This window comes from Orcinus orca, chromosome 1 (assembly GCF_937001465.1).
Source record: "Orcinus orca chromosome 1, mOrcOrc1.1, whole genome shotgun sequence".
In the NCBI taxonomy this organism is placed as follows: domain Eukaryota; kingdom Metazoa; phylum Chordata; class Mammalia; order Artiodactyla; family Delphinidae; genus Orcinus; species Orcinus orca.
This window is the reverse complement of record NC_064559.1, coordinates 139,857,997-139,878,623: the sequence shown is the minus strand read 5'-3', so window position 1 is coordinate 139,878,623 and position 20,627 is coordinate 139,857,997. Positions and strand designations below refer to the sequence as shown.

The window sequence follows — 20,627 nt, the reverse complement described above, 5'->3', positions numbered from 1 at the left end:
ATGGTCCTGACAAAATGTCTAAAGTTAGGCATTCTTTCCTCAATACTTTTTAAAGTGAGGCTCAGAGAAGTTAAATCAATTGCCTAAGATTTGACAACTAGTAAGTGGAAAAAAATAAGCTTCAGCAGTAAATTCATGTGATTTCATTGGACCAAATTGCTCATCCTGTGCCAGATTATTATTTCATCAATTGTTAAGTTGCATTTGCTTATGTGCTTAATATTACAGACATAACTCATTTAATTGCACTTCACTTTACTGCACCTCAGATATATTGCATTTTTTACAAGTTGAAAGTTTGTGGCAACCCCACATCTATTGGTGCCATTTTTCCAATAGCATTTGCTCACTTCATGCTTCTGTGTCACATTGTGGTAATTCTCACAATATTTCAAACTTTTTCATTATTATGGTATTTTTATGGTGATCTGTGATCCATGATCTTTGACTTACTACTGTAATTGTTTTGGGATGCCACAACCCACAACCCACACCTAGATAAGATGGTGTGTGTTCTGACTGCCCTCCAAACTGAGTGTTCCCCCATCTCTCTCTCTCTCTCTCTCTCCCTCTCTTTCTCTCTCTCTCTGGGCCTCTGTACTCCTTGAGACACAACAACTTTGAAATTAGGCCAACTAATAGCCCTACAATGTCCTCTATGTGTTCAAATGAAAGAGTCACACATCTCTCACTTTAAATCAAACGCTAGAAATGATTAAGCTTAGTGAGGAAGGCATGTCAAAAGCCAAGATAGGCCTATAGCTAAGTCTCTTGCACCAAAGAATTAGCCAAGTTGTGAATACAAAGTCCTTGAAAGAAATTAAAAGTGCTACTCCAGTGAGCACACACATGGTAAAAAAGTGAAACTGTCTTATTGCTGATATGGAGACAGTTTTAGTTGTCTCGATAGAAGATCAAACCAGCCCCAACATTCACTTAAGCCAAAGTCTAATCCATAGCAAGGCTCTAAATCTTTTCAATTCTATGAAGGTTGAGAGAGGTGAAGAAGCTGCAGAAGAAAAGTTTAAAGCTAGCAAAGGTTTGTTCCTTTGGTTTAAGAAAAGCAGACGTCGTTATAACATAAAAGTGCAAGATGGAGCAACAAGTGCTAATGTAAAAGCTGCAGAAAGTTATCCAGAAAATCTAGCTAAGGTAAGTAATGAAAGTGGCTACACTAAACAACATATTTTCAATGTAGACAATACAGCATTATATTGGAACAGGATGTCATCTTGAACTTTCATAGCTAGAGAGGAGAAGTCAATATCTGGCTTCAAAGCTTCAAAGGACAGGCTGACTGTCTTGTTAGGGGTTAATGCAGCTAGTGACTTTAAGTTAAAGCCAATGCTTATTTACTATTCTGAAAATCCTAGGGTCCTTAAGAAGTATGCTAAATCTACTATACCTGTGGTATATAAGTGGAATAACAAAGCCTGGATAGCAGCACGTCTGTTTACAACATGGTTTACTGAATATTTTAAGCCCACTGTTGAGATCTATGGCTCAAGAGAAAAGATTATTTTTCAAATATTATTGTTCATTGACCATGCACCTGGTCACCCAAGAGCTCTGTTGGGGATGTATAACAAAATTAATGTTGTTTTCATGCCTGCTAATGCAACATCCATTCTGCAGCCCAGGGATCAAGGAGTAATTTGGGCTTTCAAATTTTACTATTTAAGAAAAACATTTTGTAAGGTTATAGTTGCTATAGACTGTGATTCTTCTGATGAATCTGAGCAAAGTAAATTGAAAACCTTCTGGAAAGGGTTCACCATTCCAGAAGCCATTAAAAACATTCATGATACATGGGAAGAGGTCAAAGTATCAACATTAACAGGAGTTTGGAAGAAGTTGATTCCAACCCTCATGGATGACTTTGAAACGTTCAAGATTTCAGTGGAGAAAGTAACTGCAGATGTGGTGAAAATAACAAGAGAACTAGAATCAGTAGTGGAGCCTGAAGATATGAATGAATTCCTGCAGTCTCATGATAAAACTTTAATGGATGAGGACTTGCTTCTTATGGATGAGTAAAGAAAATGGTTTCTTGAAATGGAAGCTACACCTGGTGAGGATGTTATAAAGATTGTTTAAATTACAACAAAAGATTCAGAATATTATATAAGCTGTGTTGATAAAGCAGCAGTAGGGTCTGAGAAGACTGATTCCAATTTTGAAAGAATTCTACTGTGGGTAACATGCTATCAAAGATCATTGCATACTACAGAGAAATTGTTCATGAAAGAAAAGTCAATCAATGTGGCAAACTTCTTTGTTGTCTTATTTTGACACAGTCTTAAAATAAATTGTCACAGTCACCCTAACCTTCAGCACCCATCATCCTGATCAGTCAGCAGCCAGCAACATTGAGGCAAGACCTTCCACCAGCAAAAAGATTAAGACTCACTAAATGTTCAGATGATGATTAGCATTTTTTGGCAAGAAGATATTTTTTTTTTAAATTGAGGTATGTACATTGAGTTTTGTAATATAAATAATGCTGTTGCACACAGTAAACTATAGTACAGTGTAAACATAACTTTTATATGCACTGGGAAACCAAAAAAAAAAAAAATGTGTGACTCGTTTATTGAGATATTTGCTTTATTCTGGTAGTCTGGAACTGAACCCACAATATCTCCAAGGTATGCCTGTATTTCCTTTATATTAATAGGTATTACTTCCCTAGTATTTTTCTGACTTTTATCAAATTTAAAAATAAAAAATACAGCAGGAACTTTAAAATAATAATGTTTTGTTTAACTCTCTGTAAATAAATATGACAACCTAAGTGAAGTACGTAATTTTCTAGAAAAAAATTGTCAAAATTAAGAAAATATCAAAACCTTAACAACAACTAAAAATCATTATAGAAGAATTTTGGAATTCTTCTTCATTATAGAAGAATTTGGGACAAAGAGAAACCTCCCCAAAATGCAATTGAAGAAAGTTTTAAGTCCGAATTACTTCAAAAATAAAACCAACCAGTATTACTAATTCTGTTTAAATTTTCTATCTAAATTCTATTTAAGTTACTTCAGAGAATTAAGAAATATAATGTTCCTAATATTTTTTCATGAATTCAGCAGAACATTGATACCAACATCTGCCAAAGACAGATAATATTAACAAAGAAAATCTCAAGATCATTTTAAATGCACAATCCAAAATAAAATTAGATTCTAATTGAGACTATGAATCTCTCAGTACTTAAAAAATAAACACAGCCCATAAAAAGTTTATAACTGAAATGCAAGGATGGTTTAATATTAGAAACAAATATTAGTCACCACATCAAGTTAAAGTGGAAAATATTTATATCTTTTATATAAATATTTTAGTAGTCAAGATATAGTTTAAATTACAATGCCTCAAAATGACACCAGACAGATGCAAAGTGAACTGATTAGCTAAAATAGTGTGTACTGAGAAGAATATCTTGGATAAGTCACTGATTAAAAAAAAAAAAAATCAAAGTACTGGATAACCCAAAGGAATAAAACATAAATCCTGAAAACTCTGACTGTTAACCTGGAAAAGATTATTAGTACCACGTGGTTTTATTTCTTTGCTTTTGTTTTAATCATAAATGATTTGTTAAAATGGCTTGAAACTTTGTCTTGAGAAATTACAGAAGTAGAATGAGTATAAAAGGGTTTTTGTCCTCAAATTTAAAAGGTAAATTTTACAGAAAAATAAAACAAAACAAAACAAAACCCCACTTCATTGTATATTTTAGAGGAACTGCACAAGGAAGCATCATATTTGTTTCATAAGTAAATAGAAATAATGTCAATAGAAATGCTAGGAAAATATTACAGTGAACATTTATGGATTTTTACCTTACAGTCTTTCCCTTAAAAAGAAAAAGAGTAATGGAAAAAAAAAACCTCACTCTCAACCCTGATGCATATGAAGAATGCTTATGCTATAACATTTTGTTCCCCTGGCCAAAAGTTGAATGAACTGCAGTCTCATGATCCAAACTAAATCAATTAAATTTCTTATTTAGTAAATTGGAAAAGGGCAATGGTATTCCAGTCCCAGTTAAAGCTGGATTTTTGAAGAGGAAAAGTAAAAACCAGAGAGCTTAACAGGGCTCTCATATTTTCCATTTTGTAAAGTAACATGTAGAGAAAGTTGGTCCATAAAGATAAAAACTGATAAAAGAGATGAGAAGATAAAAGCCATAAAGAAACATGATGAGTAACATAGAAAATATGAAAGAAGTTCCCCACAGTATGTTGAGCTCTGGCACCAGGCAATTCTAGGCTCTGATGCAGTTTCTCCTTTTGTTTATGAGATAGTCCAGAATCCTTAAATTTCATTTTCCACTATTTGTGAGCTAGAAAATGGATGTAATATTTTTAAAAGATCAAATCTTGTATTTTGTATTTACTTTAAATTATATCTTCCTTGACTTCCCATCCATTAAATCAAAACATTTCCATGATTCAGGAGAAAGTCTGCTATAATCTGGAACAAAGATGTCCAGTGTTTGTGGTAAATTTGGACTCTGGTGTCCAAAAAAACAGTAGTTCTGAAATCTAGGCTTAAATAAAAGACAAAAGAATTTGAAAAGTCTAATTCTTCCTACATATTAAAAACAAATTTTGGAGATTTGAAACTTTTCCTATATAGAACATGGGTAGAATGAAAGAATCCATGAGATAGTACATAAAGAAAACTTCTGAGCCTGTAGAGTAGATAGGACAAGTGTGAGAGAGAAAAGAGCAAAAGATTAGATGCCAATGTATGTAGTTCTCCCCCCCACACACACACCCATTCTGGATCACCTTAGGGTAAGCCTCAAGATGAAGAGTGGGTAATGACAGAAAATCTGCAGAAGTGTAGGTGTGTGTGTGGGTGGTGGTGGTGGAGTGATGAAAGAAAAGGAACCTGGGGCCCCACAACCTTTAGTGCTCATGAGGAGGTCACTTGGCTGAATATCCCACACTAGCTTTGGACATGTACAGGTGAGTTGCAATGCCTAAACGGCCACAGACTACACCTATCCTACTCTCACCCTTGATTCTACACATTATGCACCTAATGAAGGAAATGTCTCAAAGTCACTGTGTGTCCCCAGTGGGGAACAGAGAAATCATTGATTCACTTGGGAGGGGTTCTTAAGGGAAGGGTCAAGTGAACATTGTGGTTGAGATTCAGCAAAGCAGCGATAGCAGTAATGGGTTAGGTGGGGTCACATCAGAGCAGCAAAGCCTTCTGTTTGGAGAAGGAATGTGACATCTAGGCACTGAGTGTGCAGAAAAAAACCAAAATAGAACATAAACATGGCTTCCATCAGCCACCGATGTCAGAAGAAGATGACAATAGGATAAACAATGACCAAGGGGGACAAGAGACATTTTAGAGAAGGCCACTACTCAAATTTGAGATTTTCTGATCCCCCATGCTATGTCTAGGTACTATCTTGGCTAGAAGAAAGGGGAAAAAAGCAGAGATAACACCAAAGGGACAAATTAAAAATGAAAGAGGTAAGTTACTTTTAAATGACATACTTAAAATCTCATCCATTCTAGCTCCTCCTATCACCATTAAATAGAATCTAAGCTTGAGAAAAATATGAATATTAGTTGTAGATAAAAAAGAATGTTACATTTTTGCATATATGAGTTTAACATATGTCAAGTTTAAATACTCACCCCACACTAGTAAAACCTAATTTCTCTTACTTAAAACCAAAGTTCTAACTAATGCCAGCACAAAACAGAAAAACTAGAACCTGGTTCATTGCTGCTGACTTTACCACTAAACAAGAAGGGATAATATCATGACTGATAACTACTAGAAAAAGTGACCACATCATACTTACATTACATAGCAGCATGATCATTACATAATTAAATTGTTGCTATTTTTTGACATCTGTTTTGTTCTGTAGAAGATTATTAAAACTACCCTTTGGTTACCATTGTCTTAAGACAATAAGTTTAGTATGGACAATTCTTACCTTTAAACAATTCATTTAACTAAATTATTATGGAAATCAAAATTTCAATTTGGGGATCCATTTTCTTCATTCAGTTATGGTTTTATAGCACTGAAGTGGGCAATGCCCCCAACGGGAAGAAGTGGTACAAGTAGAATATACTTAGGTCAATGGTTTCTATTGAAACCATGTTTTTCATTACTCAACTTGCAGTAGTGAAAAAAAAAAATCCTTCTAACTCATTGCCTTCCCACAAGCACATGTGAAAATAGATTGCTCCCCCGGTGAACATCTCAAGATGGCTACAAACGCACATATCACAAAATATTGCAGTGTACATATGCTAGGACATGTGCTGGCAGTCTTGGTGAAGAAGGAAGGTATCTCACTGTTCTTAAGCACTTCCGCCATCCTTCAAGAAAATTTGAGGGCAGAGTCGAGGGGCAATGATGGATCAGTGTCATTGGAAAGTGAAGAAAATGAGAGTGTGGACTCTCTATTCTGCAGGTCAATTTAGTCTTGCTGAGTCAGTTAGTACCCAGTTAGCCATCTCCATTGCAGAGTGAGATCCACTCAGCAGAAATTTACAGACTCTGCAGGTCCTTAAGAAATAGGTTCTATGAAATCCAATAATAGCCACTATATTTAAAACAACTCCTTTTCTTAAGATGCTTAATGTATCCTGATGAATTGAGAAGTCTCTAAATCAATTATCTCTGCAAATACCCTAAATTTTCAAATAGCAATTTAGACATTTTAAAAATCTGCTGTGAATGATTGTGCTGGGGTAAATCTGATTCTTAACCTATCAGTTGCCCTCTTCCGCTTCAAAGACTTCACATCTAAATAGAGATCCCTGGGAGATGATCTCTTTCAAAATTGATTTCATTATATCTTTGCTATTAATGATGCTTATAGTGTGTGAAACATTAAATGATGGCCTTGTAAGACTGTGCTCTGTAGGAAATTTTGCTCAGCCAAGAAGTCATTTTATTTTATTTTTTAGGGTTGCACTGTTTTTATACTAATGTAGGATTTGGTAGTAGACTGTAATTAAACCATAGTCAATGGGCCTAACTTTCACAAGCAATTAGATGTATTTACTTTTTTTTTTTTGCTCCACTACTGAGGGTATGTGCTGGCTTTGTGGAATCACTAAGATGTACTCCTCTGCCCCCAATTTTCTTTTTAGTTCCTGCTCAGAGCAAAGAGAATGCACAGCATTCTGCAATGTTTCTAGTCTATTATTACTTGAAATTGACTTCATATTCCACTAGAGAAATTTAGTGAGTACAGGAATGTAAATTACTCTTTAAGTATCTCTCCCTGTTCCCTTTACCTTTTATGTCTTTCCCACTATATAACCTTTCTACCTTTCTTATAATTTCACTCCTTTTATGTTACACACAAAGCTGAAAATGGGCAGGACTCAAAGGCCTAGAACATCTTATGCAAGAATACAAGAGACTCGATTATGATATAACATTTTGGATATTTTTCACATTTAGCAAAATAAGAAAACCAATCAGAATTTAGAGTTCAAAATAACAAGGAAATTGACATCTGCAGATATCAAGATACCATCACAACTGGGCCAAGCATCTTTTTTCCAAATTGTTCATTTTTAGTCACTTTCTTTAAATCAACCACATATATGATTGCTGTATTTTGATATTTATGTACTCTTGAGAAAGGGCATTGATGAAAATCATTAAATATTGTTTCATCAATAATTATGTGGTTTCCATACTTGGTGATGGAGGTAGCTGAAAGATCATTTTCAGTATTATATTCTTTTCTAAATAATTTCTTATGATTTCAAAATTATAAATAAATGTTGCTGTTTCAGTATAATCCCAAAGGGCCTTATGAAAAATACATAGATATATACACAAGTATATTCAGACATACAATTTTACATATTTTATATTAGTAAGGGAAGGCTGTGGTAGAAGTTCCTGGGGCACCTACCACACTTGATTCGCCATAGCAACATCGTTTTTGGATCAGTCAAAACTCCATAGAGATATATGCAAGAGTTTGCATTTTTTATTCTGGACCTCCTCGGGATACACTAATTTGCTACAGCTGCGCCCCTGCCCATTCACTCCTAGGTTCCTGGCAAGCCTGACCTTGATGGCTGACAGGTGTGGAAGCTACTGGCTCAAAGGAAAGAAAATTAACCCTATATCTGCCAGAGTCTTTTTATGCCTGAATGGGGATAATCTTCACGTCTCAGCATGAACTACCAGTATACATTTTATTAATCAGTCAGAAAGCATTCTGGTCCTAAAAGCACTGTGACACAGAATTATAACTAGAGACATGACCTAGAGTTGGAAAGATAAAAATAGGCAACTGCTGGTTCAGTAGACATGCTAGCAGACCCTTTAACATTCTTAGAAAAGAAAATGGGTACAATGCCCTGGCTTATTTTGAGAAGAGAAGAAAGCAATTGCTCTGTTTCTCCTTCACAATTTGCCCTCTTCAGAAAAACGAGCTCTTATAAATGTTTTAAAGGACTGAACCATTTTGAAATGGTGAATTTTTGACCATTTTAATTATTAGGTTTGTTTTCTTTTCTGCTTGGTGCACAGTCAGAGGTAAACTAAAATGGCTTGTGCTGGTAGTGCGCCATGGTAAAAAGCTCAGATGACAGTAGGAAATTGCTTTTGTGATGAGGGGAAGCATTAATAAAAGCTTCTGTCATGTTTACCCTTTTAAATTGGCCCTGCAGGAGTTGTCTAAACTACCCCATTGACAGTGGTTGGTTGATACATAGGTTGCAAAATGTTCTATGTCTGTAGTTGTTGGTGGTTGAGTTTAGAGATATCTACATTTTTCTGATCTGGTTTGGTATGTCATTGAAGTTTCATTTAAACTCTTTGTCCCCTTGTGGTCTGGTAAAACCAAAATCTTTACCCATGAAGAAAATATTGTTGTATGTTTGAGAAAATGTCACATTTTGCTTCCCACAAGGCTGAGTAATGTTGGCTCTCAAGATACTATAAATCATTCTGTGGCTTCAGGGCTTCAGTAGACACAAGTAGCTAGGGATTTTTTTTTTTTTTTAGAAGAAAAGTAACCAAAGCAAAATCAAAGGAGGATTTTTTAAAATGTGAATTGCCTGAACTGCACCAAATTCAACTATACATTTGAGATACCCAAATAAGTTTACTAAATAAACTTTATAGTTCACTTGGGAATCTTTCAGTTGAGTCAGAGAGTAAGAAAAGATTCATGTGGTTCAGCTGTCTAAGGGTACTCAGCATAAGACACCAGTGCAGAGTGAAGGCTCCCCTATGATGGCCTATCTTATTCCCACTGTTGTGTTGTTCCTTAATTCTTGTCTTCTCACCCTCAACAGTATGACATGTGTGATGCTCAGAGCATCTGAAAAGGCAGTTAGTAGAAGCTGGTATCTTTCATAGAAAATCAAATGTCCTTCCTGGAGGATTCAGTTGATAAGGGTACATATTTGATCTCTGGAATAATTCTATTTAACTTTTTTTTTTTTTTAGTTTTTAATCCTGAAATTTTCTCTGGTGAAAGCCAAGGGGAATTTACAGCTATTCAGCTGCTAGTGAGGGTCAAGATCTTCTTAAATTTTTGAATCATTTGTTTTTTCACAATCACTCTAAAATATAGATTTTTATTCTCATTTTGTAGATGAAGAAATTGTAGTCATGAGAGGTTGAATTCTTGCTCAGTCAACTAATGAGTGTGAGAATCCCATTATTTATCCTGCTTTGCCTTGTTCTAAGACCATCTACTGTCCTCTGTATCAAGCTTCCTCCTCTGGGGGAAAATGGTAGAAATTTAAGATTTTCCTTAGAAAAGTAAAATATGATAAGTCTTAAAGATTTTCTAGTTCAACTCTTGTTTATGTAACATAGACAAAAATGAAGACCTATAGAGAATAAGGAACTAGCCCTGAATCACACAGTTCTTTTTTCCTTTGTATGAATTTAAATAGTATCTTCTTGTTTAATCAGTTTTTTAGTGGGGGTTATAATTTTTGTATAATTTACTTAGAGTAATAGATAAGCTTTGACTAGACCAGTGTAATTAGTAACACAGTTGATATGCAGACAATTTCCATCACCCCAAAATTTTCCTCATATTCTTTTGCTGTCAATTAATTTCTTACTATTTTTTCTGTACATCACTGATATGCTTTACATCACTATAGATTAATTTTGCTTGATCTAGAATTTTGTGTATGTAAAAATCAAGCTGTATAATTTCTTTGGCTCACCATAATCACTTTTATATTTATTTATGTAGTTAGGATATCATATTACAGTCTTTTTTTTTTAATTGCTGAACAGTATTTCATTTTATTGATATACTACACTTTATTCATTTGCTTGAATTATTTATAGTTTTTCCCTATTGAGAATAAAGTCTCTATGAGCTTTTGTGTGCAAGGCATTTCATACCTCTTAGGTAAATACTCAGAAGAATTGCTTAGCTGTATGGTAGGAAATTGCCAAACTGATTGCCAAAGTGGTTATTTAATTTCATATTCCTACCACTAATGTATTACCTTCTCCCCATCCTTGTTGACACCTGGCATTTTCAGTATTTTTAATTTTAGCCATTCTAGTAGGTGTATGGCAATATCTCATGGTTTTACATCTCATTTTCCTGGGACCAAAAGCATTGAGCATCTATTTTTGCATTTGTTGGCCATTCATGTATCTTCTTTGGTAAAATGTCTGTTCAAAACTTTTACCTATTTTTTTAAATTGGGGTTCTAATTTTCTTCTTGAGTCATAAGAATGATTTTTATATTCTGAATATAAGTCCTTCATGAGATATATGTAACACAAATATGTTCAACTAGTCTGTGGATTGCCTTTCCATTGTTTTAAAAATGGTTTTCATAGAATTAGAGTATTAATTTTGGTGAAGTCATTTTTTATTTTTTTTGCATTCTACATAAGAAACATTTGCCTAAATAAAGTTAAAATGTTTTTCTTCTATATTTTCTTCTGGAAATTTATTTTTTTAATATTTTAAGTTCATTTTTGTATATGTTATGAGGTAAGGGCTATATTTATTTTTTCCATAGGGATATCTATTTGTTGAAAACATTATCCTTTCCCCATTAAATAACTGCCATGACTTTTTGCAGTTTTTAAAATAGTTTTAAAAATTGCACAATTAGTGTGTTTGTCTATTTCTGGACTCTCTATTTTGTTTTATTGATCTGTATGTTTCTCCTTGCACAAACACTACAATGTCTTGATTAATGTAGATTTTTAGTAAGTATTGAAATCAGGCAGTGTATTCCTCTTTTTGAAAAGTATTTTGTCTATTATAAGTTCTTTGCATTTCATACAAATTTTAGAATCATGTTGTCAATGTTAAAGAAAAGCCTGTTGGAATTGTGTTGGGATTGTATTGAAACCTATAAACTAATTTGGAGAGAATATACATTTTATCCATGATAAGTCTTTCATAACCAAGTGTCTTTTCATTGTCCCAACAATGTTTGAATTATTCACTATGTTCATCTTGAACATACTTTATTAAATTTACTGCTAAACATTTCTTTTTTGTATGTCATTATAAATGGTATGTTTTATTAGAAATTTTATTTTCTAACTGTTTTTCACTAACATAGAAATATCCTTGACTTTTCTATAATAATTTTGTATCCTGTGACTGTTAAAATCACTGTTTTTTACACAGTTTTGCTGTTGTTGATTCCTTAGAATATCCTATATACATATTCATGTCAAATGTTCACTAGGATAATTTTATTAATTCTATTCCAATCTATATATCTTTTATTTATTTTTGCTTCCCTTCTTATACAGCTAGCACTTCCAGTAGGATATTGAATAGAAGTGGAGGAAATCATTATCTTGCCTTGTTTCAGTCTTAGGGGAAAGCATTTAGACTTTCACTATCATACAGGTTCACTATAAATTTTTCATACATGCCTTTTTTTTCATACATGAATAGGTTGAGAAAATTATTCTCCCAGTCCAGTGTGCTGATAGATTTTAACTTAAATGAATGCTGGATTTAAAAAAAAATGTTTGTTTTCCACATATATTGAAATGATCATATGGGTTTTTTTAGATTCTGTTAATATTTTCAATTACATTGATTATTTTTCAAATATTAAATCAATTGTTTAATTCCTAGGATATACACCACTCTGTCAACATAAGTATACTCTTTATATATTTCCAAATTCAATTTGCTAATTTTTTTTTTAAGGATTTTTGTGTTTGTGTTCATGAGGTAAGTCGTCTGTAGTTTTCTTTCAGTATCTTTGCCGGTTTTGGTATCAGTGTATTTGTATACTTTCCTCATAAAATAAATTGGGATTGTTCCCTCCTCTTCTTTCTGGAAGAGTTTGTGTATAATTGTGGTTGGTTGAAATCAGCTCCTAAGCCATCTAGGCTTAGACTATTACTTATGGGAAAGACTTTAACTACAAATTTGATATGTTTGTATTGATTCAGAGTTTCAGGTTTTCTTTTTCTTTTTGTCTCAGTTTTTAAAAAATTGTATCTCTTAATATGTTTGTGCATTTCATCAAGATTGGAAGATTTATTAGGATATTGATTAATTATAGTTTCCTATTATTCTTTCAATGTCTATAGGATCTGTATTGAGTTTCATTCTTTCATTCCTGATATTGATTATTTAAGCTGTCACCTATTCTTGATCAGATATTTCTTTACTTTTATTTTTATTGAGATATAATTGACATTAGAATTATATTAGTTTCAGATGTACAACATAATGATTCAGTATTTGTATATATAGTAAAATGACCAACACAATAAGTCTAATTAACATTCATCGCCAAACTTAGTTATTTTTTTTCTTGTGATGAGAACTTTTAAAATCTTTTCAAAAGTTTTTAGTAACTTCCACAAAAAATTTCATATTTTCACCTCTGACTCTGTAATTCATGTTCTCATCAGTTTCACTTAAATTACAGGTACCCATGGTCTCCTAACCAGTTTTATGCTTGTTTTACCATTAGTATTGCTCCTTTCCTACTTGTTTTCATTTTGGCCAGAGGACCTGGATCATATCAATATTTTATTACCCCATTACTTAAACTTCCTCAATGAATTCTCACCAAAATTAAATTCTCAACTTCTCAATATAGCACAGAGCATTATTATCTAGTTCCAGTTTAATAACTTCACATTTATTGAGAGGCATTCTAAACCTTAGTCATTCTGAACTGTTCTGAAGGCAGTGCACAGTCTCTTAGCTCTCTGTTTTAAAAAGAATATTTTCCCTCTAAAATACCCTTTGTCCAACCCCATTACCAACTTTCTCTCTTACATCCTTCTCATTCTTTTCTGGTGGGAATACAAAATGATACAGCTACTCTGGAAGATAGGTTAGCAGTTTCTTACAAAACTAAACATACTCTTACCATATGATCCAGCAATTGTGCTTGGTATTTACATCAAAGAGTTGAAAACTTATGTCACTACAAAAACCTGCAAACAGATGTTTATAGCAGATTTATTCATAAATGCTAAAACTTGGAAGCAACCAAGATGTCCTTCAGTAAGTGAATGGATAAATAAACTGTGGTACATGCAGACAAATGCATATTACTAAGTGAAAGAAGGCAATTTGAAAAAGCTACATACTGTGTGATTCCAACTATATGGCATTCTGGACAAGGTAAAACTATGGAGACAGTAAAAGGGTCAGTAGTTGCCAGTGTTTGGAGTAAGGAGATGGATGAGTAGGCAGAGCACAAAGAATTTTTAGGGCAATGAAAATACTCTGTATGATACTATAATGATGGATACATATCATTATATTGTACATTTGTTCTGTTAAGAAAGAAACAACAGACCCAAAATGGAGTCACATGTGCTAAGCGCATGTCACCAAACAGAAACTTAATACCTAACCTAACTGCAATTTCAGCCTCTCCCAGGGATGTAATCTTAACCAGTCAGTCTGGAATTTCCTGTTAAGCAGTAGTGAGATAATCTGCCTGATAGGCCCAGAGGAAGGTGACTTTGCCTGAAACAATCAGCTCTTTACTAGAATAACTTCTTTGTTCTGACTCCTTCTGCCTATAAAAGTCTTCCATTTTGTACTGCTTTTCAGAGCTCCTTTCTATTTGCTAGGTGGAATGCTTGCCTGATTCATGAACTGTTGAGTAAAGCCAATAAGATCTTTAAATTTTACTCAGTTGAATTTTGGGTTGTAATAGTTCAAACCCATAGTATAAACAACACCAAGAGTGAACCCTTAAGTAAATTATGGACTTTGGGTGATTATGATGTGTCAGTGTAGGCTCATCAGTTGTGACAAATGTACCACCTTGGTGAGTGATGTTGATAATGAAGGAGGCTATGCATGCATGACGGCAGGAAGCATATGGGAAATCTCTATATGTTCCTCTCAGTTTTGCTGTTAACTGCCTAAAAATGTCTTAAAAATAATAACAACAACAAAAGCAAAAGCTGAATAAAGGGTAAAGAATATAGGTGAATGGCTGGCTAACACAACTGGAAGTTCCAAAGGAAGGGTAGATTTCATCTGTCTTAATTTAGATGTTCATCTTTACCCTCAAAGGTCCAATTTTACTTTGGTTCCCTGTATTTCATAGTACTAGAGTTTACCCAACACTGACTTCCTTCATGATGTCAAAATGACTGACAGTTCCAGGCTTCATATCTTCATACTACGTCTTTCAGAAATACACAAAAGTTGGCTACAATAGCTCTCAGAGAATTCTAAAAAAAAATATATTTTCTAGATGTCCATAGCATAATTCTTTATGAATCTTGAATGAACTTGACCTCTGAAATTGATCATATTTCCATCCCAGATAAATTCACTATGGACAAAGAAATGTTATATGCTGATTGGAGCAGACTTTAGGTACCTGAACCAAGCACAGTGTTAAGTGACATCTTGTTACCTCAGTAGGGTTATACTTATCAGGAATCATCTCTGGAGCTTGGATTGAGCAAATTACTCCCAACCAACAAATCTATGGCTTTTAAATAGTTTGGAAAAAAAGTGAATCTTGGGGATAAAACGTGGACATTTCTAACTATAGCTAGACATGATGGATTCTACTATTTTTCAAAAAAATCCCATGAAATTAGAGTTGACAAATTTACCAAGTGAAAACATTTGACATTCAGTTAAATTTGAATTTCAGACAAATAATGGTTAAGTTTTAGTCTAATATGTTCTCTGAAACACTGTACTTGAAATTCCATTTAACCTCAATACTTAAATGATTTATTCAAAATTTTAAAAATTAAAGACCACAACTTTATGAGAAACAAAGTAAATAATATTAAGATTAAGACTGTCTGTAGTTTTCAGATGATTAGTCCATCCAGTGACCATGCATGCATCCACGATTAGGTGAAAGTGTTAGGGAGGAAAATCAGTTCAACGCCCCTGGTTTCAATGAGGAGGACATATCCTTAAGTCCTACATGTCTCTCTCTGACCCCTTACTGATTGCTGAACTTGGCAAGAGTTTGGTTGGCTCTATACTGTTTCCTTTTTAGGAGGAAGTTACCTCTCATATCTCAAAGAGCAGCTTCTACTATTGCATGCAGGAAGTCTCTTATTCCAAACTGCTTGACTGGATAAAGTTCTCCAACTCAGGTTTAGACTTAGGAAGTCCATTTGACTCTCATTCTACAGATTTCCATTTAACTTAGCTTTTATTAATAATAAAGGGGCATTCCAACCCCATCTACCACTCTTTTTACCCCACTTGATCTACAGAACTTGGGACGAAAAATATACTATTTATATGCCCTCCTTAGAAATCTCAACCCAAATCATATCTGTTAATTTATGTGTGCTGACACTAAAAGGTTACCAGTATATGCTACATGTTTACATGAACAACATAAATTTTGGAGTTTTTAATTTATACTTTTTGAAATAAAACTCAAAATTTGTGGAATAGTAAACATATATTGCCCATTTTAAATTATTATAATAAAAATTGTATATGGGCTTCCCTGGTGGCACAGTTGTTGAGAGTCCACCTGCCAATGCAGGGGACACGGGTTCGTGCCCCAGTCCGGGAAGATCCCACATGCTGCGGAGCAGCTGGACCCATGAGCCATGGCCACTGAACCTGTGTGTCCGGAGCCTGTGCTCCGCAACGGGAGAGGCCACAACAGTGACAGGCCCACGTACTGCAAAAAATAAAATAAAATAAAATAAAAATTGTATATAATAATGGAATATAGAAATGGAGAGATATATTTCTGAAGACATATAAAAATGGCTGTATCATGTGAATTACTCTGAGAAATCAAAAAAGAAATGACACTAAATATTAGATGAAAGAAGGAATACAGGCAATTTAGTATAATAATCCAAAAATATAGATTCTGGAGAAATTCAGCTGAATTTGTATTCAAATTCATATATCTAAGCTCTGTCCACAAAGTCCCAAAACAGCCAACCCCAAAGAAGGCAAAACATACTTCTAGAGAGGTCAGGAGTTTAGGTGGGAAGGTGAACAGGGAAGAATTTGTGGCAAGCTTTATATAGCTAGTGACATGTTATTTGAAACACTACATTGAGAGGGTTTTGCTTTCCTCATCACTATAGTGTTAGATGCCACATGAAAAGTTGTGTTTCAAAATTAACAAAACAAGTACTGAGACAGAATCATCTAGAAACTTAAGGCTATTACATTCTAGACATGGACTTTGTGAGATAGGCACCTCCCTCAGAAGTGGGAACCTTTAATATAAAGCTATGGTCTCAGTCCTTGGTAAGAAGTTTACAAAACAAGCTGTACTTTGCATCTCTGGGTCTAACAAAGATCACATATCAAAGCTTCATGACCAAATTAATGTGTAGCTTATCCCCCTCCCCAAGGTCTTTCCCTTGGTTTTATTATTACTGACAATATTGTAAGAGTGGTGTGAAATGGCCAATTCACACGTGTGCCACGTTTTGCACACTGCCTGAACCTGCTGGAACATGATTGCCCTAAGAATGATGAGAGTTGTAAACACCTTCTGACAGAAGCTTGCAAAATCTGCACCTATTTTAGTCACTCAGTAATGGCCATAAAATTATTTAAGAACTACAGGAGAAAACCAATGTACATACACATGCATAAATTAAAATTGGAAGTGCCAGTTCAATGGAATACGACTTCTCACACTCTGGAACAACTGTGGAGCAATTAAAAAATAAACAAATCGTTAAACGTGGGTGCAGCCAATGGTCAACAGAGAAGGTGTTCTCTGTTGGAGATCAAACCATTACCCAGCACTTTTGTTGAGTAGATTTCCTCTTCGGTCTGTGAAAATATTCAGAGTAATTTACATAATCCTTCCTGGAGTGTTTTCTTACAAAAGCAGTGCCAATCTGAATAAATGAGAGGTAACATGTTCATCTTGATTTCCCTTTACATTAAGGACAATTTTTCTGCAGGAAATATGATACACACAAGATCCTTCCTGATTTTATTGTTTACATCAGAGTTTCAAGTGTAAGCCTGTCATGTTCATGGGTGAACAATTCATAAAAGCCCTTTATTTTATCAAAGTTCAAAGAAATAAAAAATTATCTGGCACCCTTAAAACTATGTTCATAGAACTCAAAAATTGTTAATTCATAGAGTATTTCTTAACAATATTTCAGAATCACTTTCTCAGTCCTACTCACTGTGAGTAGGACTCCTTAGTGTATTTGGACTTGAAAAAATAATCAGGTTTATGGTCAGGTTTCCATCTTTGTCTTCTCAATTGAAATTCTCTCCTGTAGTTATTTGGAAATTTCTCAAGTAGAAAGCAATGGGACCAGAGTTTTCTCTGTGATCTAGCATTATGTCCAGTAGTCAGTAGTGTGGCTGCATTAATATCTCCTCAAGAAGCAAGACTGTATTTGGAGAAATTGATCCTGAGGTGGGTTTAAATGGTCATAGTGTAGTCCCAACTCACTTGCTAGAAGTTGCTTTACTAATGGATATGTGACCAGTTCTGTAGTAGGTTTATAAGAGGCCTTTGGGAAAATTCTTTCTTACTCTTCAGAGTAAATAAGAACATTTTTCTCTATCCACCATGGTTGTGAATTAGGAAATATGTAACCCCTATTTCTTTTAGTATCCATCTTAAATCTTTGAAAGAATGAGAGTCTGGATGAAACCAACAAGAAGTTTGTTGACCTGCTGGACAAACCAACACTAAATCTGGCCCACCTGATTTCCTTTTAAGTGAGCTATTAAGTGACCTATTCTCTAAACATCATTGTTTTAGGCTTTGTTATTTACAATGAGAGACACTCCAACAGATTCAAGAGAGTCACAATTTTTTTTCTTTCTAATAAGGCTAGTACTTTGTGGGGCAGAGGGTTGTAGTTGCTCTGACAGTAAGTGTATAGGCCAAAGAAGTAGCTCCTTTAGACAGTCAGAAAAAATTCACACTCAAAATATCAGCTCAGGAAAAAACAATCTCACACTTTTGGGCCAGTTCTGTAATCACTATAAAACACTGATATATATTTATCACAATAATGGTAGAGAGTATTGTAATCTAACAACATATTTGGAAAATATGGAGTCACCACATACACAATTATAGATTATTAATTCTCAAAAAAAGAATATAATTAATGACCTGGAATGATAGGAAGAGCACACTACTGGACACTATGAAACCTATGGTTTTATTTTCATTCTGTAGCTTTCAAACTTACTGCTTAGGAGGACATAGTTTTCTCATTGATAAAATGAGGCACTTGAGTGATCTTTCTGTAAAGTAATTCACAATTTTAAATTATTAGATCTGATTTTAAGGAGTTTGAAAACACAAGTCAAGGCACCTAATCACTTTTGCTTTCAGGTTCCTCATCTGTAAAAGGGAATTTTAAAATATCAGATGTATGCATATCAGCCCTAGAACTTTTTTTTTTTTTGAGAACCATATCTGCCTCCTTCCCAACTTGTGCCACACCCCTGTCATTTCTTATTAAACAGTAAACTCATTAGTTCAGATGGTTTGAAAGAAATTGATCTGACTCTGTCAAGGTAGACACTTGACTTGGCCAGGCCATTCAGGAATTAGCATCAGCAATTGGTACAGGAATAGAAATTTGAAGCAGGCTAGACAGACACTGCTGAAATACAAAGCATCCTAAGAAACTACTACAAGCAACTCTATGCAAGTAAAATGGACAACGTGGAAAAAATGGACAAACTCTTAGAAAGGTATAGTCTTCCAAGACCGAATCAGGAAGAAATAGATAATATGAACAGACCAATCACAAGTAATAAAATTGAAACTGTGATTAAAAATCTTCCAACAAACAAAAACCCAGCACCAGATGGCTTCACAGGTGAATTCTATCAAACATTTAGAGAAGAGCTAACACCCATCCTTCTCAAACTTTTCCAAAAAATTGAAGAGGATGGAACACTCCCAAACTCATTTTATGAGGCCACCATCACCCTGATACCAAAACCACACAAAGATACTACTAAAAAAGAAAACTACAGACCAATATCACTGATGAATATAGATGCAAAAATCCTCAAAAAATACTAGCAAACAGAATCCAACAACACATTAAAATTATCATACACCATGATCAAGTGGGATTTATCCCAGGGATGCAAGGATTCTTCAATATACTCAAATCAATCAATGTGATACATGATATTAACAAATTGAAGAATAAAAACCATATGATCATCTCAGTAGGTTCAGAAAGAGTTTTTGACAAAATTCAACACCACTTTATGATAAAAACTCCCCAGAAAGTGGGCATAGAGGGAACCTACCTCAACATAATAAAGGTCATATATGACAAACCCACAGCAAACATCATTCTCAATGGTGAAAAACTGAAAGCATTTCCTCTAAGGTCAGGAACAAGACAAGGCTGTCCCCTCTCACCACTATTATTCAACATAGCTTTGGAAGTCCTAGCCACATCAATCAGAGAAGAAACAGAATTAAAAGGAATCCAAATCAGAAAAGAAGAAGTAAAACTGTCACTGTTTGCAGATGACATGATACTATACATAGAGAATCCTAAAGATATCACCCGAAAACTACAAGAGCTAATCAGTGAATATGGTAGAAAACTACTAGAGCTAATCAGTGAATTTGGTAATGTTGCAGGATACAAAATTAAGGTCAAAATCTCTTGCATTCCTATACACTAATGATGAAAAATCTGAAAGAGAAATTAAGGAACCACTCCCATTTACCATTGCCACAAAAAGAATAAAATACCAAGGAATAAACTACCAAGGGAGAAAAAATACCTGTATGCAGAAAACTATAAGACACTGATGAAAGAAATTATAGTTGATACAAACAGATGGAGAGATATACCATAGTCTTGGATTGGAAGAATCAATATTGTGAAAATGACTATACTACCCAAAGCAATCTACAGATTCAATGCAATCCCTATCAAATCACCAATGGTATTTTTTACAGAACTAGAACAAAAAATCTTAAAATTTGTATGGAAACAAAAAAGACCCCGAATAGCCAAAGCAGTCTTGAGTGAACAAAAACAGAGCTGGAGTAATCAGACTCCCTGGCTTCAGACTATACTACAAAGCTACAGTAGTCAAGACAATATGGTACTGGCACAAAAACAGAAACATAGATAAATGGAACAAGATCGAAAGCCCAGAGATAAACCCA

General features: G+C 34.2%; 1 pseudogene; it reads left to right on the top strand.

The window, feature by feature from the left end:
• Positions 1-649: 649 nt before the first annotated feature.
• On the top strand, positions 650-2,432 carry LOC125965630 (tigger transposable element-derived protein 1-like; annotated as a pseudogene).
• Positions 2,433-20,627: the final 18,195 nt, after the last annotated feature.